This window comes from Aulonocara sp. 'chitande type north' Nkhata Bay, linkage group LG9, assembly GCF_057382095.1.
Source record: "Aulonocara sp. 'chitande type north' Nkhata Bay isolate Kocher_YH1m ecotype deep benthic linkage group LG9, A_spYH_male_GT1.1, whole genome shotgun sequence".
NCBI lineage: Eukaryota > Metazoa > Chordata > Actinopteri > Cichliformes > Cichlidae > Aulonocara > Aulonocara sp. 'chitande type north' Nkhata Bay.
The window spans coordinates 1,335,842-1,345,360 of NC_141352.1; positions in this window are offsets into that span (position 1 = coordinate 1,335,842).

Consider the following 9,519-nt stretch of genomic DNA (forward strand, 5'->3'; position numbering starts at 1 on the left):
ACCTGTGAAGGTAACGTGCTAACGTGGCTAACACTAGCATCACAGCACGTAGCCCTGTTATTTTAAGGTCATCTTAGCTTATGGAAATTTTACGTCGCAGCTGTACGAGCTAGCTACGTGTTTTGTAAGCTGCTGTGCTCTTCACAAATAAAGCTGGAAGCAGCTCAGACTATTAGAACCAACACTGAGTCCTGTTACATTCATACAGTGTTAGAGCAAAGGCTGCAGTAAACTCGTCAGTCCAGATGTTACCACATTACTTTGTGATACTTAAGAGTTAAAACAACTGAGACAGGCTGATTAAAATAACAGCTGTCAGTTCTCTCATTCCTTATATCAAGACTGGAGATCACACTACTGATTTCAGTTCATTTAATATGTGAGTGCACAGATTCATTCTCAACTGGACATAAACGATGATCAAAGGTTGTATATATGATGAAGTCAAATCCCAGCCTCTAACACAGTGCGCTGAATCTTAGCTTTGAATGTCTAGTATATTCTAATCTGATTTTCACAGAGGTCTTAAAGTAGTTAAATCACTGCTGATAGTCTGGTTCTTTATATTTTCACGTTTTTGTGTCTGTAGGGCTGTTTGATGACGATTTGGACTCCTGGGAGATGAGGACACACCCACATCTGTTCCATACTGCAGCCATGGATGGTGTTACGGCTCTGAGTCAGCTTTGGGCCATCAGACACACACACTGGAAAACCAGCACCTGGACTTCATGCAGGAGAGACGGCCTCAGTGATTTAGGTTCATAAGCAAGTTCAAACATTTCTGGCCTCTTATCAAACAGACATCAAGATGGCGCGGCCACGTCCAGACGCCTTCCTGACCGCTCCGCTCCGACTATCCACTTTTCTTGTTTTTTACTTATTTTTTGCTCTGGTTTACATCCCAAAATCCTCTAGTCTTATAGTATACGACAGTGGATCACTTGTAAACATCGGTGCCAAGGTTGCACATCTAATCTTGGACACTTTTAAACCTGACCCTTCCTGGCCGCCACAGATTCTACGCGGCGCGGAGAACAACAAAGGACGGGCCGCTCATCCGAGGCGCAGAACAAAGAAGCGCCGGGGAAAACGCGCTGGTATTAGGAACAGACTGAGACAGCAGGCGCATCGCGCACCACTGCCCAGTATCCTGCTGGCCAATGTACAATGCATGGAGAAAAAGCTCGATGACCTAAGAGCAAGGGTCACCTTCCAACGTGACATGAGGGACTGCAACATTCTGTGCTTCACGGAGACATGGCTGACCCCCACCGTGCCGGACCAGGCCGTAACTCCGTCGGATTCATTCTTTGTGCTCCGCGCGGACAGAACGGCAGAGTCGAACAAAACCAAAGGTGGAGGAGTGTGTTTCATGGTAAACAGAAAGTGGTGTGATGCCAGGAGCATTTCTACTCTCTCCAGCGGCTGCTCGCCACATCTGGAGTTCCTGAGCATTAAGTGCCGCCCTTTCTATCTGCCCCGTGAGTTCACCTCAGTCATCGCCATGGTGGTCTACATCCCACCCCAAGTGGACACAGGTATGGCTTTGTCCGAATTACATGATGTGCTGAGCTCGCTTCAAAACAAGGACCCGGGCGCAGCCCTCATTGTAGCAGGAGACTTTAACAAAGCGAACCTCAGACAAGTCATGCCAAACTTTTACCAGCATGTCTCATGTCCAACGAGAGGGGATCGGATTTTGGATCACTGCTACACGCCATACAAGCAGGGTGTCAAGGGTCGCTGTGTGGCAGGCAGGATCATGACACAGGGCTACAAAGCGGTCTCACACCCGGCTTTTGGGAAGTGTGACCACAACGCCATCTTCCTCATTCCCCAGTATAAACAAAGCATACGGAGGGAAGAAGTAACCACGAGGGAGGTAAAACGGTGGACTGCCCAATCAGAAGCTACGCTACAAGACGCACTCAACGACGTAGACTGGGACATGTTCAGAGCATGCGCAGTCGACATCAACGAGTTTACGGAAGTAGCAGTATGCTTCGTCAACATGCTAGCGGAGGAGATTATCCCCACTGCGAGAGTCACCACATTCCCAAACCAGAAACCGTGGATGGACAGATCGATCCGCACTGCAGTAAACGCCAGGACCGCCTCCTACAACGTGGGTCTCGCCACTGGCGATATGAGCGCCTACAAAGCAGCCTCATACGGCGTGCGGCGCGCGGTGAGAGATGCCAAACGCCGGTACCGGGAACGTGTGGAGTCCCGCTTCCACCAGGGCGACACACGGAGTATGTGGCACGGACTACGCACCATTACGGACTACAAAGCCAGGGACACTGCGCCGATCAACGCCGACTCTGCATTCACCAACGAGCTGAATCGGTTCTACGCCCGTTTCGAGGTTAGCCAGGCGGCTAATGCTATCTATCGCCTGACTACCGAGGACAGTGACGTCATCAGCGAGAGACCGGTGACCAGCATCGCGGAGCATGACGTCCGAGCGGCACTGAGGAGAGTGAACACAAGGAAAGCGGCGGGGCCAGACGGCATCACCGGCCGTCTGCTGCGCTGCTGTGCTGACCAGCTAGCAGGTGTGTTCACTTACATCTTCAACGAGTCCCTGGCGAAGTCTGTGGTCCCCACATGCTTCAAAAGATCCACCATCATCCCTGTGCCCAAGAACAGCAAACCCTCATCCCTGAACGATTACCGGCCAGTTGCACTGACCTCAGTAGTAATGAAGGTGTTTGAGAGGCTGCTGAAGAACATCATCTCCTCCTCCATCCCAGACACCACAGATCCGCTGCAGTTTGCCTACAGATCCAACAGATCCACAGAGGATGCCATCGCCCACGTCCTACACACCACTCTCAGCCATGTGGACAAGAAACAGGGTAACTATGTGCGAATGCTGTTTGTTGATTACAGTTCAGCGTTTAACACAATAGTGCCCTGCAGACTGTTCACAAAGCTGAGGGATCTGGGACTTAACAGCCGTCTGTGTGCATGGGTGTTGGACTTCCTCACTGGCAGAACTCAGGTGGTGAGGGTGGGCAGGTGCTTCTCCAACAGCATCACCATCAACACAGGAGCTGGTGGTGGACTTCAGAAGGGGTCAGCACAGAGACTACAAGCCCATCATCATCAATGGAGCTCCAGTGGAGAGGGTGCAGTCCTTCAAGTATCTTGGTGTCCACATCTCCTCAGACCTGACATGGGCTGCCCACATTCAGGTCCAGACCAAAAAGGCTAGGCAGCGCCTGTATCACCTACGACAACTGAGGAAGTTCAGGGTCTCTCCAAAGATCCTCAGGATTTTCTATACAGGCGCTGTGGAGAGCATCCTCACACAGAACATGACATCGTGGTTCGGGAACAGCTGTGTGAAGGACCAAAAAGCTCTCCAGAGAGTGATCCGTACAGCAGAACGCTGCTGCAGGATTGCTCTCCCCCCGCTTCAGGACACCTACACCAGGAGATGCCGGACTAGAGCAGCACAGATACTGAAGGACCCGTCCCATCCTGGCAACAAACTGTTCCAACTTCTGCAATCTGGTAGAAGGTTCCGCATCTTCCGGGCAAGGACAGAGAGACTCAAGAGGAGCTTCTATCCCCAAGCCATCCGTGCCCTAAACACACACACCCGCCCTCTCACATCATCTATAATTGACTGAGACAGGACTCTCTTCCAAACACTCTAAACCAAGGCACAATGTACATTTCAAATTCCTTTAATTTTAAATATGTTTATATTGTCTATCCTGTAAAATAGTCAGATGTCTATTCATATTAATGTACAGAATTCACCTGCTTGCTGCTACTACTGCACATTCACCCAGTGTATATACTATATGTAGATATATATAATGTTCTTCCTCTACACCCCCCCCAATTTTTGCACATGTCGAGGAGCGTGTCGGGCTACATTTCACTGTGTGTTATACTTGTATAACTATGCATGTGACAAATAAAGAACCTTGAACCTTGAACCTTGAACTTAGATTTCTTAATCTTAAAAGTAAATGCATTTAAAGCAGGAACTGCACACCTAGCCGTCAAAAGTTTGGCAGCATGAGTACTGTAAAGTTTTGTAGGGTCCTTGTTTAAAAATTCCACAAGCACCACATTTGTCATATAAAGTTCCATTTTGTACAGTACATTGTTGAAATTATAAACTATATATTCTAGTTGTCCACTTGTCAGTAATTTTTGAGTAAATGGATGTCAGTGATAAATCAGTGGTGATTCACCTGCAAATGTTTTTAACAAACTTTATTTTTGTCATGGTCCGTGGTCCTCTGTCTGTGGAATGCGTGATGCTCGGGTAGCCACACCCCGGGCTGGGCCATCACCGGCACACCTGCTCTCCATCACGGTGACTACACAAGGATCTACTTAACCCAGCGCTGACGGATGCTCCACGCCAGTCCGTTAGTCACCCCCACAGTGGTAACTAGACTTCCACGAAAGCGTGCATTCACTTCTGGTTAGAACTGTGTTTAATCCGCCTACTTGTGTCCAGGTTTCGACTCGGCGTCTGCCACCTGCCTGTCCTCCGGCTCAACTGGATCACTCGGTGCATCTTCTGGCCCATTCGCTATCCCCACGGACTTCCTGCTCACGGACTGCCACACTTCCCTCCCGAGCTCCCACGGTCCGTTCTATCGTAAGCCCCCTACTCTAATTCCGTCCTGATGTGTTTTCCCCGCTTCCCGGCTCCCTAGTAATCATTTTCCCTTTCTATTGCAGCCTCCCACGGTCCCAATCCTGGCTTCCTCATGTCATTGTTTCCCCGGGTTTTTAGTTTCTTGTTTTTTCTCCCTAGTTTTCCCGGGTCGCCTTTCGTAATTACAATAAAGTGTCTTTTTCTGTTAGCGTGGAGTCTGCGTCTGGATCCTTTTGTGCACGCACACCGTGGCGCATGACAGTACGGACTGGCCAGAATGGATCCAGCAGACCCAATACGTTCAGCTATTAATAAGCAGGGTGCCATGCTCGGCCGACACGATCAGTTACTTTCATCGCTTCAGGATCAGTATCACGAGCTTAGCGAGAAACAGGGAGAGATGCGCGCTAAACAGCCCGACCCGGCATACCGCTGCGTGACGTCTCCACCGCCGGAACCCTTCCACGGCGGATTGGACCAGTGTGGGGGGTTCCTTTTTCAGTGTACCCTTTTCTTCAGTCGCTCGCCACTCGCCTTCCCCACTGACGCGGCCAAGATTTCCGACTTCGTGGGACTGCTGAGGGGAAGGGCGTTGGCGTGGGCTGAAGCCTATTTATCTTCTAACCCGATACAAAGCTGTGACTTCGATGACTTCCTCGAAGAATTCAAAGCAACTTTCTCTCCGCCGGTTTCCGAGGATGATGCTGCTCAAAAGCTACTGGCGCTCCGCCAGGGCCGGCGTAGCGTTGTTGAGTATTTAGTGGAGTTTCGCACCGCTGTTGGCTGTCCCGATTCGGCCCTAAGGGGAATTTTCCTGCGCTCCCTGAACGATCAAATGAAAGATCAGCTCGCGTTTCACGAGGCAGCTAAATCATTCGAGGATTTGATGTCACTCGCTGTAGAATTGATAAGCGTCTACGGGAGAGAGAGGCCGAATGGCGGTCCAAGCCACCGAAACCCGTGTTGCACCCAGAACTCCGCGTGTCACCGCCCCTGTCCCCATTTAGCTCTCCAGCGGCGTGCGCTCGCTCACCGTCTCCTCCTCCGCCGGAGCCCATGCAGATCGGGCGCTCTCGGCTCTCGCCGGAGGAAAGGGAACGCCGTTTTCGGGCTGGGGACTGCTTATACTGTGGGAAGCCGGGACACCGCATCGCCAGCTGCCCGGTTCGCCCAAACGGACCAGCTCACCGGTAGGTTCGGGGATACGGGTGGGCAGCACATTGAATGCTATTAGACCCCGATTGGTTGTGTCCGTTGCCATAGTAACCAACAAAAAGACTGTTACATGCTGCGCATTAGTGGATTCTGGGGCGGAGCAGAATCTCATAGATGAGAAGCTGGCTAAAGAGCTGGAAGTACCACTCACTCTGTTGGAACCTCCCCTCCCTGCGTCAGCGCTGAATAAACAAGTGTTTGCTTACATCATTCATCAGACTGCGCCTGTGAAATTAGTCACTTCCGGGAATCATAACGAATCGCTTTCATTCTTTACCTTCCCGTCTCCCGACACCCCGCTCGTGTTAGGTTACCCGTGGCTGCAAAGACATAATCCCCACATTGATTGGGCAGGAAGCAAGATCGCCAGTTGGAGTTTGTTCTAGCTAATTGCCTGAGATCAGCAGTTCCCGCTCCACCAGCTAACCTGACCCCACCTGTTACACAAGCACCTGACCTTTCCTCCATCCCACCCGAGTACCATGACTTACAGGAAGTGTTTAACAAGGACAAGGCTTGTTCTCTGCCACCTCACCGCCCCTATGACTGCGCCATTGACCTGCTATCTGGAGCCCCGCTGCCCTCCGGCCGGTTGTACAACCTGTCTCGCCCCAAGAGGGAGTCGATGGAAAACTATATCCAAGAATCACTCGCGGCCGGTATCATTCGACCCTCTTCTTCCCCAGTAGCTGCAGGCTTCTTCTTCGTGGGGAAAAAGGACGGTTCGTTGCAGCCGTGCATTGACTACCGAGGCTTAAATGACATCACTGTAAAGAACAAATACCCTCTTCCTTTTTTTTTTTTGCCTGTCCCGTTTGGCTCTTTTGCCATCAGAATTGTTGTCTAAAGGCAAAGAAAGATGCCCAACAGATTTAATTTACCAAATTGACCATCCCAGCCTTGCCGTAATGGTCCATTTGATTGACCTTTTATTGTTTATTTTATTTTCACTTACTGAATACGGGACAGACTTGACTGGGGGAAAGAAGGGGAGAAAGAAAGAGGGAAAGAGAAACAGCTGAGAAGAGGGACGGGGGAGAAGGGCAAAAAACATAAACCAACAGAATGAGCAGAAAAAAAAAAGAAATAAAAAATGCATATATCAATCACCTGGATCACCTGCTGAGAAAGAAAAAAGAAAACAAGCAGAAGAGAACAAGAGTAATAGAATAAACAGCATCACAATGATATATGGGAATATGACAGTAAATACTAAATATTAAACATTATTGTGCAGCACATAAGATCAACAGAACACAGTGTGCTTCGAGGTAGGAGCCAAAAAGGGTGTAGTTTGTGGGTGTGATCACCCGTGTGTACACCTGTGAGCATGGACGCAGCCGCGGAGCAGAAGCCAGGGGGAGTTGCAGTGACGCGCCCGTGAGCTCCGCCGGCAGCCAGCCGTGCCTGAGTGACCGAGCCCCAGGCCGAGAGGCCGGGGGCACCCCACCTCCGAAGTGGCCCGAGCGAGCCCCAGGCTCCAGGCCCCGATAAGCGGCCGTCAAGGAGTGAGCCGGTGTGTACCTGGACGCCCACCCCCGGACACAAAGAACCACCAACGCACCGATGTCTGAGGGAGTCCGCCACTGGCAGGGGAAGTGGTGGTAGGGGGAGATAGGCCTCCAAACCTTGGAGGGCCTGAGATGTCCCCAGAGAGGTGGCGCCTGACACCCAACCTGACATATAGACACAGAAATACAGGCACACACATATACAAACATCCATTCCCACCCTCATGCTCTCATATGGACTTACTCCACACTCAACCAACGTGGAGACAGACATAAAGAGACGCTGTACACACGATCACACTCCCCAAGCGTACTCTACAAACCGGGTCTAGGTACCCTTGCCCCTGGACGGGTGAACTGCACCCAGACCCAGGTGGTGTTACCCTTTTCCCTGCGGTGGGGGGAGGCAGACCGCCCCGACTCCGCAGCAGCAGGGAGGCCCCACACTCCAGACCGCAGTCGGACGGCCAACTCCTCCTCCTAGCCCCCCCGCTCCAGCAGGTCGCAGAGAACGGGGGGGAGAGAAGACTCCAAACCTCCCTCCACCCGCTCATTGTAGTGTTGATGCATGTGTGTTCTAAGGTGCATTTAAAACCCAGGAGGGCATGGAGCTACCTGCCAGAGAGCAGCAGGTAAGCGCATGGTCCCTCCTGCTAGCCCTCAATGTCTACGTGTATTTAACCTTGAGAGGTGGGCAACGACGCCAGGGGTGGGGTGTACACCCTGATGGTACTTTGGATTCCGTGTATCGTGCCCACCCCCAAGATCCTATATGTATGTGTAATGAGAGTGTGAGTAATGTGAATGTCTAAGTTGTGGGATAAAATTGAGGCAGAGGCAGCCAGAAGGGGACAGGGGGGGAGGGTAGCCTCCTCTGCACCCTGGTGACATACCCCTACTCCAAGGTCCTGCATGTGTGGGTGGTTGTGGTGGAGCGGGAAGAGGGAGGCAGCTGGAGATGGGGAGGGAAGGAAGGGAGGGGCAGGTGACCCCTCCCTGGGGCCAGCTCCCCCGCTGACCCCAGTAGGCACCCCCATACTCCGCGACCCGCCAGGGAAAGGGGGCCCAGGCCCATCCAGACCGGGGCCCAGTGCAGCAGCGCCTCCTGGCCCCACAGAGCCCGGGACAGTCCACCCAACCCCACCACAGAGAAAACTGCACCCACCCCACCATCCACTCATCTTCCAGACTACATAAGACAATAAACACCCAGGCTGAGATCTTCCTCCACCTCTCCTGTATCTTCCCCTCCTGCAGAGAGAGCTCCCGAGGAGAGGAAAGCTCCTGCAAGATGTGACAATCTCCCCCACCAGTTGAAGAGCCCCCCAGGTGGCTCGATGCACCGGCGGCACCCTGCTCCAGGGGTGGGCCCCCATGCACCCACCCGCCCACAACCCCGGCAACACACCAACCAGGACCCAAGCCCCCGAGGCTCGGCCCGGGCCCCAGCCCAGAGACGGAGCGCCCCCAGAACCTCACGCCCATCCCGGACCCACCCAGGGGCAGACAGGCTACCAGGTCAGTAACCCACGTCCGTCAGCACAGACCCTCCCCTAGCCCCGCTGCACGCAGCCGCGAGGAAACAGTCACCTGAGAGCCAACAGAGCCCCTAACCGGACATGACCGCTACCCCGGGTTGAGCCCCCCAAGGAAGATGCCTCCGGGGAACCCCCCCGACGCCCTAAGCCTGTCCCTACCCCCACACCATTCACAACAGTGAAGGCGGGACCAAACTATGACCCCCGACCCCCACTAGGTGATGGAGCTGATCAAAGGAGCCCAGAGCAATTGATCTGATGTGGTGGCAGAGGCTGTATCAAGACTAATGTAATCTAATAGATAATTTCTATATTGGTTAGAATTAAGATTATTTTTATTTTTCCAGTTCATGAGGACTGTTTTCTTGGCTATGCATAGGGCAGTGAAAACCATATGGGCGATATTCTTTTCTGAAGTGACATTATCTAAGCTGCCCAACAAACACACTAAGGGGGAAGTTGGAATGTTACATTTCAGACACTTCGATAAGTCTTCACATATCTCGCGCCAAAACTTCTGAACTGGTGGACAGAACCAAAGAGCGTGGATATAATTGTCCGGTGAATTGGTTTGGCAGTGTGAGCAGTTGTTGGTAGATGTAAAGCCCATCTTGAACAT